The sequence below is a fragment of the Mytilus californianus genome, unplaced genomic scaffold (genome assembly GCF_021869535.1).
Source record: "Mytilus californianus isolate M0D057914Y unplaced genomic scaffold, xbMytCali1.0.p SCAF_1, whole genome shotgun sequence".
NCBI lineage: Eukaryota > Metazoa > Mollusca > Bivalvia > Mytilida > Mytilidae > Mytilus > Mytilus californianus.
The window spans coordinates 1,205,097-1,220,234 of NW_026262581.1; the positions used below are offsets into that span (position 1 = coordinate 1,205,097).

The 15,138-nt window shown below is 28.0% G+C and overlaps 1 long non-coding RNA gene across 13 annotated transcripts in view; it reads right to left on the minus strand.

Annotated features, from left to right (window-relative positions):
• Window positions 1-15,138, minus strand: part of LOC127728849 (uncharacterized) — a 45,488-nt gene that overhangs the window by 24,084 nt on the left and 6,266 nt on the right. For 2 of the 13 annotated variants that reach the window (XR_007994401.1, XR_007994406.1), the window contains 2 exons: window positions 7,767-7,834; window positions 110-177 (listed from right to left, as the gene is read on the minus strand). This is a non-coding gene — a long non-coding RNA (uncharacterized LOC127728849). Of the gene's footprint in view, window positions 1-109; window positions 178-656; window positions 723-2,843; window positions 2,912-3,390; window positions 3,457-4,485; window positions 4,552-5,580; window positions 5,641-7,766; window positions 7,835-8,861; window positions 8,897-13,982; window positions 14,049-15,138 lie in introns of those variants that run through there. The other 11 variants (XR_007994551.1, XR_007994570.1, XR_007994590.1 and 8 more) reach the window with 11 other exon arrangements.

Sequence of the window (15,138 nt, forward strand, 5' to 3'; positions counted from 1 at the left end):
AACAAAATTTAACCACACTCAACAGCGCTGTTATATTAGGTAGAATAATTGTTCATTTCATTTGTTTGATCTTGATGTTTTGCTTTTTCAAACAGTCATTCGAATATACCTGTTTAAAAAGTCGCCAAATGTTTTTTTCCGATTTTGTGAGATTATTCGGCGAGTTTGGACATTCTCCTGAAATAATAATACAAAATAGTCAATAATTGTATATTGATGAAGTAAGTAATCAATGTATAATGGAAAACAGTGTATACTTTATATTTTTGTTCATTCATATTTTTTACAAACATAATCAATAACTAAAAATGCTGGTATATGTGTTCGAATGGGTTTACAACTAATTGTCTGAAATATGAAGTTACCATTGATATGTTCATTGAAAGCATCTTTTAATAAAAGCGTTGATTTATTTTTCTGCAAACTTTGTCACTAGTTTCGACTTTTTAAAGACACTCCTTGAAATACAAAAACGTTCTTTTATTAGCAATTGCTTATGGATAAGATTGTTTTACGTGCGTACTTTTTTGGAGTCAATATTTTTTAACAAAATTAAACCACACTCAACAGCGCCGTTATATTAGCTAGAATAATTGTACAGTTGATTAGCTTATTCTTGATGTTTTGCATTTTTCCTAACAGTCATTCGAATATACCTGTTTAAAAAGTCGCCCAAATGTTTGCTTCTGATTTTGTGTTATTATTCGACGAGTTTAAACATTCTCCTGAAATTAATACAAAATAGTCAATAATTGTATATTGATGAAGTAAGTAATCAATGTATAATGGAAAACAGTGTATACTATATATTTTTGTTCATTCAGATTTTTTACAAAAATAATCAATAACTAAGAATGCATATATATATGTGTTCGGATGGGTTAACAAATAATTGTCTGAAATATGAAGATACCATTGTTATGTTCATTGAAAGCATCTTTCCATAAAAGCGCTGTTTTTTTCTGCAAACTTTGTCACTAGTTTCGACTATTTAAAGACTCTCCTTGAAATACAAAAACGTTCTTTTATTAGCAGTTTGTTATGGATAAGATTGTTTTACGTGCGTACTTTTTTTGAGTAAATATTTTTAACAAAAGTAAACCACACTCAACAGCGCCGTTATATTAGGTAGAATAATTGTACAGTTGATTAGCTTGATCTTAATGTTTTGCATTTTTCCTAACAGTCATTAGAATATACCTGTTGAAAAGTCGCCAACGTTTTTGCTTCTGATTTTGTGTGATTATTCGACGAGTTTGAAAATTCTCCTGAAATTAATGATACAAAATAGTCAATAATTGTATATTGATGAAGTAAGTAATCAATGTATAATGGAAAACAATGTATACTTTATATTTTTGTTCATTCATATTTTTTACAAAAATAATTAGTAACTAAAAATGCAGACATATGTGTGTTCGAATGGGTTAACAAATAATTGTCTGAAATATGAAGTTACCATTGTTATGTTCATTGAAAGCATCTTTTCATAAAAGCGTTGATTTATTTTTCTGCAAACTTTGTCACTAGTTTCGACTTTTTAAAGACTCTCCTTGAAATACAAAAACGTTCTTGTATTAGCAATTTGCTTATGGATAAGATTGGTTTACGTGCGTACTTTTTTTGAGTCAATATTTTTTTACAAAATTAAACCACACTCAACAGCGCCGTTATATTAGCTAGAATAATTGTACAGTTGATTAGCTTATTCTTGATGTTTTGCATTTTTCCTAACAGTCATTCGAATATACCTGTTTATAAAGTCGCCAAAATTTTTGCTTCTGATTTTGTGTGATTATTCGACGAGTTTGAAAATACTCCTGAAATCAATAATACAAAATAGTCAATAATTGTATATTGATGAAGTAAGTAATCAATGTATAATGGAAAACAGTGTATACTATATATTTTTGTTCAATCATATTTTTGACAAAAATAATCAATAACTAAGAATGCAGACATATGTGTTCAAATTGGTTAACAACTAATTGTCTGAATTATGAAGTTACTATTGTTATATTCATTGAAAGCATCTTTCATAAAAGCGCTGATTTTTTTTTTCTCCAAACTTTGTCACTAGTTTCGACTTTTTAAAGACTCTCCTTGAAATACAAAAACGTTCTTTTATTAGAAATTGCCTATGGATAAAATTGTTTTACGTGCGTACTTTTTTTTACTTAATATTTTTAACAAAATTTAACCACACTCAACAGATCTGTTATATTAGGTAGAATAATTGTTCATTTCATTTGTTTGATCTTGATGTTTTGCTTTTTCAAACAGTCATTCGAATATACCTGTTTAAAAAGTCGCCAAATGTTTTCTTCCGATTTTGTGAGATTATTCGTCGACTTTGGACATTCTCCTGAAATAATAATACAAAATAGTCAATAATTGTATATTGATGAAGTAAGTAATCAATGTATAATGGAAAACAGTGTATACTATATATTTTTGTTCCTTCATATTTTTTACAAACATAATCAATAACTAAAAATGCTGGTATATGTGTTGGAATGGGTTTACAACTAAATGTCTGAAATATGAAGTAACCATTGATATGTTCATTGAAAGCATCTTTTAATAAAAGCGTTGATTTATTTTTCTGCAAACTTTGTCACTAGTTTCGACTTTTTAAAGACACTCCTTGAAATACAAAAACGTTCTTTTATTAGCAATTGCTTATGGATAAGATTGTTTTACGTGCGTACTTTTTTTGAGTCAATATTTTTAACAAAAGTAAACCACACTCAACAGCGCCGTTATATTAGGTAGAATAACTGTACAGTTGATTAGCTTGATCTTGATGTTTTGCTTTTTTCCTAACAGTCATTCGAATATACCTGTTTAAAAAGTCGCCAAACTGTTTCTTCCGATTTGGTGAGATTATTCGACGAGTTTGAACATTCTCCTGAAATTAATAATACAAAATAGTCAATAATTGTATATTGATGAAGTAAGTAATCAATGTATAATGGATAACAATGTATACTATATATTTTTGTGCATTCATATTTTTACAAACATAATTAGTAACTAAAAATGCAGGTATGTGTGTTCGAATGGGTTTACGTCTAATTGTCTGAAATATGAAGTTATCATTGTTATGTTCATTGAAAGCATCTTTTAATAAAAGCGTTGATTTATTTTTCTGCAAACTTTGTCACTAGTTTCGACTTTTTAAAGACACTCCTTGAAATACAAAAACGTTCTTTTATTAGCAATTGCTTATGGATAAGATTGTTTTACGTGCGTACTTTTTTGGAGTCAATATTTTTTAACAAAATTAAACCACACTCAACAGCGCCGTTATATTAGCTAGAATAATTGTACAGTTGATTAGCTTATTCTTGATGTTTTGCATTTTTCCTAACAGTCATTCGAATATACCTGTTTAAAAAGTCGCCCAAATGTTTGCTTCTGATTTTGTGTTATTATTCGACGAGTTTAAACATTCTCCTGAAATTAATACAAAATAGTCAATAATTGTATATTGATGAAGTAAGTAATCAATGTATAATGGAAAACAGTGTATACTATATATTTTTGTTCATTCAGATTTTGTACAAAAATAATCAATAACTAAGAATGCATATATATATGTGTTCGAATGGGTTAACAAATAATTGTCTGAAATATAAAGATACCATTGTTATGTTCATTGAAAGCATCTTTCCATAAAAGCGCTGTTTTTTTCTGCAAACTTTGTCACTAGTTTCGACTATTTAAAGACTCTCCTTGAAATACAAAAACGTTCTTTTATTAGCAGTTTGTTATGGATAAGATTGTTTTACGTGCGTACTTTTTTTGAGTAAATATTTTTAACAAAAGTAAACCACACTCAACAGCGCCGTTATATTAGGTAGAATAATTGTACAGTTGATTAGCTTGATCTTAATGTTTTGCATTTTTCCTAACAGTCATTAGAATATACCTGTTGAAAAGTCGCCAACGTTTTTGCTTCTGATTTTGTGTGATTATTCGACGAGTTTGAAAATTCTCCTGAAATTAATGATACAAAATAGTCAATAATTGTATATTGATGAAGTAAGTAATCAATGTATAATGGAAAACAATGTATACTTTATATTTTTGTTCATTCATATTTTTTACAAACATAATTAGTAACTAAAAATGCAGACATATGTGTGTTCGAATGGGTTAACAAATAATTGTCTGAAATATGAAGTTACCATTGTTATGTTCATTGAAAGCATCTTTTCATAAAAGCGTTGATTTATTTTTCTGCAAACTTTGTCACTAGTTTCGACTTTTTAAAGACTCTCCTTGAAATACAAAAACGTTCTTGTATTAGCAATTTGCTTATGGATAAGATTGGTTTACGTGCGTACTTTTTTAGAGTCAATATTTTTTAACAAAATTAAACCACACTCAACAGCGCCGTTATATTAGCTAGAATAATTGTACAGTTGATTAGCTTATTCTTGATGTTTTGCATTTTTCCTAACAGTCATTCGAATATACCTGTTTAAAAAGTCGCCCAAATGTTTGCTTCTGATTTTGTGTTATTATTCGACGAGTTTAAACATTCTCCTGAAATTAATACAAAATAGTCAATAATTGTATATTGATGAAGTAAGTAATCAATGTATAATGGAAAACAGTGTATACTATATATTTTTGTTCATTCAGATTTTTTACAAAAATAATCAATAACTAAGAATGCATATATATATGTGTTCGGATGGGTTAACAAATAATTGTCTGAAATATAAAGATACCATTGTTATGTTCATTGAAAGCATCTTTCCATAAAAGCGCTGTTTTTTTCTGCAAACTTTGTCACTAGTTTCGACTATTTAAAGACTCTCCTTGAAATACAAAAACGTTCTTTTATTAGCAGTTTGTTATGGATAAGATTGTTTTACGTGCGTACTTTTTTTGAGTAAATATTTTTAACAAAAGTAAACCACACTCAACAGCGCCGTTATATTAGGTAGAATAATTGTACAGTTGATTAGCTTGATCTTAATGTTTTGCATTTTTCCTAACAGTCATTAGAATATACCTGTTGAAAAGTCGCCAACGTTTTTGCTTCTGATTTTGTGTGATTATTCGACGAGTTTGAAAATTCTCATGAAATTAATGATACAAAATAGTCAATAATTGTATATTGATGAAGTAAGTAATCAATGTATAATGGAAAACAATGTATACTTTATATTTTTGTTCATTCATATTTTTTACAAACATAATTAGTAACTAAAAATGCAGACATATGTGTGTTCGAATGGGTTAACAAATAATTGTCTGAAATATGAAGTTACCATTGTTATGTTCATTGAAAGCATCTTTTCATAAAAGCGTTGATTTATTTTTCTGCAAACTTTGTCACTAGTTTCGACTTTTTAAAGACTCTCCTTGAAATACAAAAACGTTCTTGTATTAGCAATTTGCTTATGGATAAGATTGGTTTACGTGCGTACTTTTTTAGAGTCAATATTTTTTAACAAAATTAAACCACACTCAACAGCGCCGTTATATTAGCTAGAATAATTGTACAGTTGATTAGCTTATTCTTGATGTTTTGCATTTTTCCTAACAGTCATTCGAATATACCTGTTTAAAAAGTCGCCCAAATGTTTGCTTCTGATTTTGTGTTATTATTCGACGAGTTTAAACATTATCCTGAAATTAATACAAAATAGTCAATAATTGTATATTGATGAAGTAAGTAATCAATGTATAATGGAAAACAGTGTATACTATATATTTTTGTTCATTCAGATTTTTTACAAAAATAATCAATAACTAAGAATGCATATATATATGTGTTCGGATGGGTTAACAAATAATTGTCTGAAATATAAAGATACCATTGTTATGTTCATTGAAAGCATCTTTCCATAAAAGCGCTGTTTTTTTCTGCAAACTTTGTCACTAGTTTCGACTATTTAAAGACTCTCCTTGAAATACAAAAACGTTCTTTTATTAGCAGTTTGTTATGGATAAGATTGTTTTACGTGCGTACTTTTTTTGAGTAAATATTTTTAACAAAAGTAAACCACACTCAACAGCGCCGTTATATTAGGTAGAATAATTGTACAGTTGATTAGCTTGATCTTAATGTTTTGCATTTTTCCTAACAGTCATTAGAATATACCTGTTGAAAAGTCGCCAACGTTTTTGCTTCTGATTTTGTGTGATTATTCGACGAGTTTGAAAATTCTCATGAAATTAATGATACAAAATAGTCAATAATTGTATATTGATGAAGTAAGTAATCAATGTATAATGGAAAACAATGTATACTTTATATTTTTGTTCATTCATATTTTTTACAAACATAATTAGTAACTAAAAATGCAGACATATGTGTGTTCGAATGGGTTAACAAATAATTGTCTGAAATATGAAGTTACCATTGTTATGTTCATTGAAAGCATCTTTTCATAAAAGCGTTGATTTATTTTTCTGCAAACTTTGTCACTAGTTTCGACTTTTTAAAGACTCTCCTTGAAATACAAAAACGTTCTTGTATTAGCAATTTGCTTATGGATAAGATTGGTTTACGTGCGTACTTTTTTAGAGTCAATTTTTTTTTACAAAATTAAACCACACTCAACAGCGCCGTTATATTAGCTAGAATAATTGTACAGTTGATTAGCTTATTCTTGATGTTTTGCATTTTTCCTAACAGTCATTCGAACATACCTGTTTAAAAAGTCGCCAAAATTTTTGCTTCTGATTTTGTGTGATTATTCGACGAGTTTGAAAATACTCCTGAAATTAATAATACAAAATAGTCAATAATTGTATATTGATGAAGTAAGTAATCAATGTATAATGGAAAACAGTGTATACTATATATTTTTGTTCAATCATATTTTTGACAAAAATAATCAATAACTAAGAATGCAGACATATGTGTTCAAATTGGTTAACAACTAATTGTCTGAATTATGAAGTTACTATTGTTATATTCATTGAAAGCATCTTTCATAAAAGCGCTGATTTTTTTTTCTCCAAACTTTGTCACTAGTTTCGACTTTTTAAAGACTCTCCTTGAAATACAAAAACGTTCTTTTATTAGAAATTGCCTATGGATAAAATTGTTTTACGTGCGTACTTTTTTTTACTTAATATTTTTAACAAAATTTAACCACACTCAACAGCGCTGTTATATTAGGTAGAATAATTGTTCATTTCATTTGTTTGATCTTGATGTTTTGCTTTTTCAAACAGTCATTCGAATATACCTGTTTAAAAAGTCGCCAAATGTTTTCTTCCGATTTTGTGAGATTATTCGTCGAGTTTGGACATTCTCCTGAAATAATAATACAAAATAGTCAATAATTGTATATTGATGAAGTAAGTAATCAATGTATAATGGAAAACAGTGTATACTATATATTTTTGTTCATTCATATTTTTTACAAACATAATCAATAACTAAAAATGCTGGTATATGTGTTGGAATGGGTTTACAACTAAATGTCTGAAATATGAAGTAACCATTGATATGTTCATTGAAAGCATCTTTTAATAAAAGCGTTGATTTATTTTTCTGCAAACTTTGTCACTAGTTTCGACTTTTTAAAGACACTCCTTGAAATACAAAAACGTTCTTTTATTAGCAATTGCTTATGGATAAGATTGTTTTACGTGCGTACTTTTTTTGAGTCAATATTTTTAACAAAAGTAAACCACACTCAACAGCGCCGTTATATTAGGTAGAATAACTGTACAGTTGATTAGCTTGATCTTGATGTTTTGCTTTTTTCCTAACAGTCATTCGAATATACCTGTTTAAAAAGTCGCCAAACTGTTTCTTCCGATTTGGTGAGATTATTCGACGAGTTTGAACATTCTCCTGAAATTAATAATACAAAATAGTCAATAATTGTATATTGATGAAGTAAGTAATCAATGTATAATGGATAACAATGTATACTATATATTTTTGTGCATTCATATTTTTACAAACATAATTAGTAACTAAAAATGCAGGTATGTGTGTTCGAATGGGTTTACGTCTAATTGTCTGAAATATGAAGTTATCATTGTTATGTTCATTGAAAGCATCTTTTAATAAAAGCGTTGATTTATTTTTCTGCAAACTTTGTCACTAGTTTCGACTTTTTAAAGACACTCCTTGAAATACAAAAACGTTCTTTTATTAGCAATTGCTTATGGATAAGATTGTTTTACGTGCGTATTTTTTTGGAGTCAATATTTTTAACAAAATTAAACCACACTCAACTGCGCCGTTATATTAGGTAGAATAATTGTACAGTTGATTAGCTTATTCTGGATGTTTTGCATTTTTCCTAACAGTCATTCAAATATACCTGTTTAAAAAGTCGCCAAAATTTTTGCTTCTGATTTTGTGTGATTATTCGACGAATTTGATAATTCTCCTGAAATTAATAATACAAAATAGTCAATAATTGTATATTGATGAAGTAAGTAATCAATGTATGATGGTAAACAGTGTATACTATATATTTTTGTTCATTCATATTTTTTACAAACATAATCAATAACTAAAAATGCTGGTATATGTGTTCGAATGGGTTTACAACTAATTTTTTGAAATATGAAGTTACCATTGTTATGTTCATTGAAAGCATCTTTTCATAAAAGGGCTGATGTATTTTTTTGCAAACTTTGTCACTAATTTCGGTATTTTAAAGACTTTCCTTGCAATACAAAAATGTTCTTTTATTCGCAATTACTTATGGATAAGATTGTTTTACGTGCGTATTTTTTTGGAGTCAATATTTTTAATAAAAATTAAACCACACTCAACAGCGCCGTTATATTAGGTAAAATAATTGTACAGTTGATAGGCTTATTCTTGATGTTTTGCATTTTTCCTAACAGTCATTCGAATATACCTGTTTAAAAAGTCGCCCAAATGTTTGCTTCTGATTTTGTTTTATTATTCGACGAGTTTAAACATTCTCCTGAAATTAATACAAAATAGTCAATAATTGTATATTGATGAAGTAAGTAATCAATGTATAATGGAAAACAGTGCATACTATATATTTTTGTTTATTCAGATTTTTTACAAAAATAATCAATAACGAAGAATGCATATATATATGTGTTCGAATGGGTTAACAAATAATTGTCTGAAATATGAAGATACCATTGTTATGTTCATTGAAAGCATCTTTCCATAAAAGCGCTGTTTTTTTCTGCAAACTTTGTCACTAGTTTCGACTATTTAAAGACTCTCCTTGAAATACAAAAAAGTTCTTTTATTAGCAGTTTGTTATGGATAAGATTGTTTTACGTGCGTACTTTTTTTGAGTAAATATTTTTAACAAAAGTAAACCACACTCAACAGCGCCGTTATATTAGGTAGAATAATTGTACAGTTGATTAGCTTGATCTTAATGTTTTGCATTTTTCCTAACAGTCATTAGAATATACCTGTTGAAAAGTCGCCAACGTTTTTGCTTCTGATTTTGTGTGATTATTCGACGAGTTTGAAAATTCTCCTGAAATTAATGATACAAAATAGTCAATAATTGTATATTGATGAAGTAAGTAATCAATGTATAATGGAAAACAATGTATACTTTATATTTTTGTTCATTCATATTTTTTACAAACATAATTAGTAACTAAAAATGCAGACATATGTGTGTTCGAATGGGTTAACAAATAATTGTCTGAAATATGAAGTTACCATTGTTATGTTCATTGAAAGCATCTTTTCATAAAAGCGTTTATTTATTTTTCTGCAAACTTTGTCACTAGTTTCGACTTTTTAAAGACTCTCCTTGAAATACAAAAACGTTCTTGTATTAGCAATTTGCTTATGGATAAGATTGTTTTACGTGCGTACTTTTTTGGAGTCAATATTTTTAACAAAAGTAAACCACACTCAACAGCGCCGTTATATTAGGTAGAATAATTGTACAGTTGATTAGCTGGATCTTGATGTTTTGCATTTTTCCTAACAGTCATTAGAATATACCTGTTGAAAAGTCGCCAACGTTTTTGCTTCTGATTTTGTGTGATTATTCGACGAGTTTGAAAACTCTCCTGAAATTAATAATACAAAATAGTCAATAATTGTATATTGATGAAGTAAGTAATCAATGTATAATGGAAAACAATGTATACTATATATTTTTGTTCAGTTATATTTTTTACAAACATAATTAGTAACTAAAAATGCAGGTATGTGTGTTCGAATGGGTTTTCATCTAATTGTCTGAAATATGAAGTTACCATTGTTATGTTCATTGAAAGCATCCTTTCATAAAAGCGTTAATTTAATTTTCTGCAAACTTTGTCACTAGTTTCGACTTTTTAAAGACTCTACTTGAAATACAAAAACGTTCTTTTATTAGCAATTGCTTATGGATAAGATTGTTTTACGTGCGTATTTTTTTGGAGTCAATATTTTTAACAAAATTAAACCACACTGAACATTCTTTGGAAATTAACAATACAAAATAGTCAATAATTGTATATTGATGAAGTAAGTAATCAATGTATAATGGAAAACAGTGTATCCTATATATTTTTGTTCATTCAGATTTTTTACAAAAATAATCAATAACTAAGAATGCAGATATTTATGTGTTCGAATGGGTTTACAACTAACTGTCTGAAATATGAAGTTACCATTGTTATGTTCATTGAAAGCATCTTTTCATTAAAGGGCTGATTTATTTTTTTGCAAACTTTGTCACTAATTTCGGTATTTTAAAGACTTTCCTTGCAATACATAAATGTTCTTTTATTCGCAATTGCTTATGGATAAGATTGTTTTACGTGCGTATTTTTTTAGAGTCAATATTTTTAACAAAATTAAACCACACTCAACAGCGCCGTTATATTAGGTAGAATAAATGTACAGTTGATTAGCTTATACTTGATGTTTTGCATTTTTCCTAATAGTCATTCGAATATACCTGTTTAAAAAGTCGCCAAAATGTTTGCTTCTGATTTTGTGTGATTATTCGACGAGTTTAAACATTCTCCTGAAATTAATAATACAAAAAAGTCAATAATTGTATATTGATGAAGTAAGTAATCAATGTATAATGGAAAACAGTGTATACTATATATTTTTGTTCATTCAGATTTTTTACAAAATTAATCAATAACTAAGAATGCAGATATATATGTGTTCGAATGGGTTAACAAATAATTGTCTGAAATATGAAGATACCATTGTTATGTTCATTGAAAGCATCTTTCCATAAAAGCGCTGTTTTTTTCTGTAAACTTTGTCACTAGTTTCGAATATTTAAAGACTCTCCTTCAAATACAAAAACGTTCTTTTATTAGCAGTTGCTTATGGATAAGATTGTTTTACGTGCGTACTTTTTTGGAGTCAATATTTTTAACAAAAGTAAACCACACTCAACAGCGCCGTTATATTAGGTAGAATAATTGTACAGTTGATTAGCTGGATCTTGATGTTTTGCATTTTTCCTAACAGTCATTAGAATATACCTGTTGAAAAGTCGCCAAATTGGTTAACAACTAATTGTCTGAATTATGAAGTTATTATTGTTATATTCATTGAAAGCATATTTTCATAAAAGCACTGATTTTTTTTTTCTGCAAACTTTGTCACTAGTTTCGACTTTTTAAAGACTCTCCTTAAAATACAAAAACGTTCTTTTATTAGAAATTGCCTATGGATAAAATTGTTTTACGTGCGTACTTTTTTTGACTTAATATTTTTAACAAAATTTAACCACACTCAACAGCGCTGTTATATTAGGTAGAATAATTGTTCATTTCATAAGCTTGATCTTGATGTTTTGCTTTTTGCAAACAGTCATTCGAATATACCTGTTTAAAAAGTCGCCAAATGTTTTCTTCCGATTTTGTGTGATTTTTTGGCGAGTTTGAACATTCTTTGGAAATTAACAATACAAAATAGTCAATAATTGTATATTGATGAAGTAAGTAATCAATGTATAATGGAAAACAGTGTATCCTATATATTTTTGTTCATTCAGATTTTTTACAAAAATAATCAATAACTAAGAATGCAGATATTTATGTGTTCGAATGGGTTTACAACTAACTGTCTGAAATATGAAGTTACCATTGTTATGTTCATTGAAAGCATCTTTTCATAAAAGGGCTGATTTATTTTTCTGCAAACTTTGTCACTAATTTCGGTATTTTAAAGACTTTCCTTGCAATACATAAATGTTCTTTTATTCGCAATTGCTTATGGATAAGATTGTTTTACGTGCGTACTTTTTTGGAGTCAATATTTTTTAACAAAATTAAACCACACTCAACAGCGCCGTTATATTAGCTAGAATAATTGTACATTTGATTAGCTTATTCTTGATGTTTTGCATTTTTCCTAACAGTCATTCGAATATACCTGTTTAAAAAGTCGCATAAATGTTTGCTTATGATTTTGTGTTATTATTTGACGAGTTTAAACATTCTCCTGAAATTAATAATACAAAATAGTCAATAATTGTATATTGATGAAGTAAGTAATCAATGTATAATGGAAAACAGTGTATACTATATATTTTTGTTCATTCATATTTTTTACAAACATAATCAATAACTAAAAATGCTGGTATATGTGTTCGAATGGGTTTACAACTAATTGTCTGAAATATGAAGTTACCATTGTTCTGTTCATTATAAGCATCTTTTCATAAAAGGGCTGATGTATTTTTTTGCAAACTTTGTCACTAATTTCGGTATTTTAAAGACTTTCCTTGCAATACAAAAATGTTCTTTTATTCGTAATTGCTTATGGATAAGATTGTTTTACGTGCGTATTTTTTTGGAGTCAATATTTTTAACAAATTAAACCACACTCAACAGCGTCGTTATATTAGGTAGAATAATTGTACAGTTGATAGGCTTATTCTTGATGTTTTGCATTTTTCCTAACAGTCATTCGAATATACCTGTTTAAAAAGTCGCCCAAATGTTTGCTTATGATTTTGTGTTATTATTTGACGAGTTTAAACATTCTCCTGAAATAATAATACAAAATAGTCAATAATTGTATATTGATGAAGTAAGTAATCAATGTATAATGGAAAACAGTGTATACTATATATTTTTGTTCATTCAGATTTTTTACAAAAATAATCAATAACTAAGAATGCATATATATATGTGTTCGAATGGGTTAACAAATAATTGTTTGAAATATGAAGATACCATTGTTATGTTCATTGAAAGCATCTTTCCATAAAAGCGCTGTTATTTTCTGCAAACTTTGTCACTAGTTTCGAATATTTAAAGACTCTCCTTGAAATACAAAAACGTTCTTTTATTAGCAGTTGCTTATGGATAAGATTGTTTTACGTGCGTACTTTTTTGGAGTCAATATTTTTTAACAAAATTAAACCACACTCAACAGCGCTGTTATATTAGGTAGAATAATTGTTCATTTCATTTGTTTGATCTTGATGTTTTGCTTTTTCAAACAGTCATTCGAATATACCTGTTTAAAAAGTCGCCAAATGTTTTTTTCCGATTTTGTGAGATTATTCGGCGAGTTTGGACATTCTCCTGAAATAATAATACAAAATAGTCAATAATTGTATATTGATGAAGTAAGTAATCAATGTATAATGGAAAACAGTGTATACTATATATTTTTGTTCATTCATATTTTTTACAAACATAATCAATAACTAAAAATGCTGGTATATGTGTTCGAATGGGTTTACAACTAATTGTCTGAAATATGAAGTTACCATTGATATGTTCATTGAAAGCATCTTTTAATAAAAGCGTTGATTTATTTTTCTGCAAACTTTGTCACTAGTTTCGACTTTTTAAAGACACTCCTTGAAATACAAAAACGTTATTTTATTAGCAATTGCTTATGGATAAGATTGTTTTACGTGCGTACTTTTTTGGAGTCAATATTTTTTAACAAAATTAAACCACACTCGACAGCGCCGTTATATTAGCTAGAATAATTGTACAGTTGATTAGCTTATTCTTGATGTTTTGCATTTTTCCTAACAGTCATTCGAATATACCTGTTTAAAAAGTCGCCCAAATGTTTGCTTCTGATTTTGTGTTATTATTCGACGAGTTTAAACATTCTCCTGAAATTAATACAAAATAGTCAATAATTGTATATTGATGAAGTAAGTAATCAATGTATAATGGAAAACAGTGTATACTATATATTTTTGTTCATTCAGATTTTTTACAAAAATAATCAATAACTAAGAATGCATATATATATATGTGTTCGAATGGGTTAACAAATAATTGTCTGAAATATGAAGATACCATTGTTATGTTCATTGAAAGCATCTTTCCATAAAAGCGCTGTTTTTTTCTGCAAACTTTGTCACTAGTTTCGACTATTTAAAGACTCTCCTTGAAATACAAAAACGTTCTTTTATTAGCAGTTTGTTATGGATAAGATTGTTTTACGTGCGTACTTTTTTTGAGTAAATATTATTAACAAAAGTAAACCACACTCAACAGCGCCGTTATATTAGGTAGAATAATTGTACAGTTGATTAGCTTGATCTTAATGTTTTGCATTTTTCCTAACAGTCATTAGAATATACCTGTTGAAAAGTCGCCAACGTTTTTGCTTCTGATTTTGTGTGATTATTCGACGAGTTTGAAAATTCTCCTGAAATTAATGATACAAAATAGTCAATAATTGTATATTGATGAAGTAAGTAATCAATGTATAATGGAAAACAATGTATACTTTATATTTTTGTTCATTCATATTTTTTACAAACATAATTAGTAACTAAAAATGCAGACATATGTGTGTTCGAATGGGTTAACAAATAATTGTCTGAAATATGAAGTTACCATTGTTATGTTCATTGAAAGCATCTTTTCATAAAAGCGTTGATTTATTTTTCTGCAAACTTTGTCACTAGTTTCGACTTTTTAAAGACTCTCCTTGAAATACAAAAACGTTCTTTTATTAGCAGTTTGTTATGGATAAGATTGTTTTACGTGCGTACTTTTTTTGAGTAAATATTTTTAACAAAAGTAAACCACACTCAACAGCGCCGTTATATTAGGTAGAATAATTGTACAGTTGATTAGCTTGATCTTAATGTTTTGCATTTTTCCTAACAGTCATTAGAATATACCTGTTGAAAAGTCGCCAACGTTTTTGCTTCTGATTTTGTGTGATTATTCGACGAGTTTGAA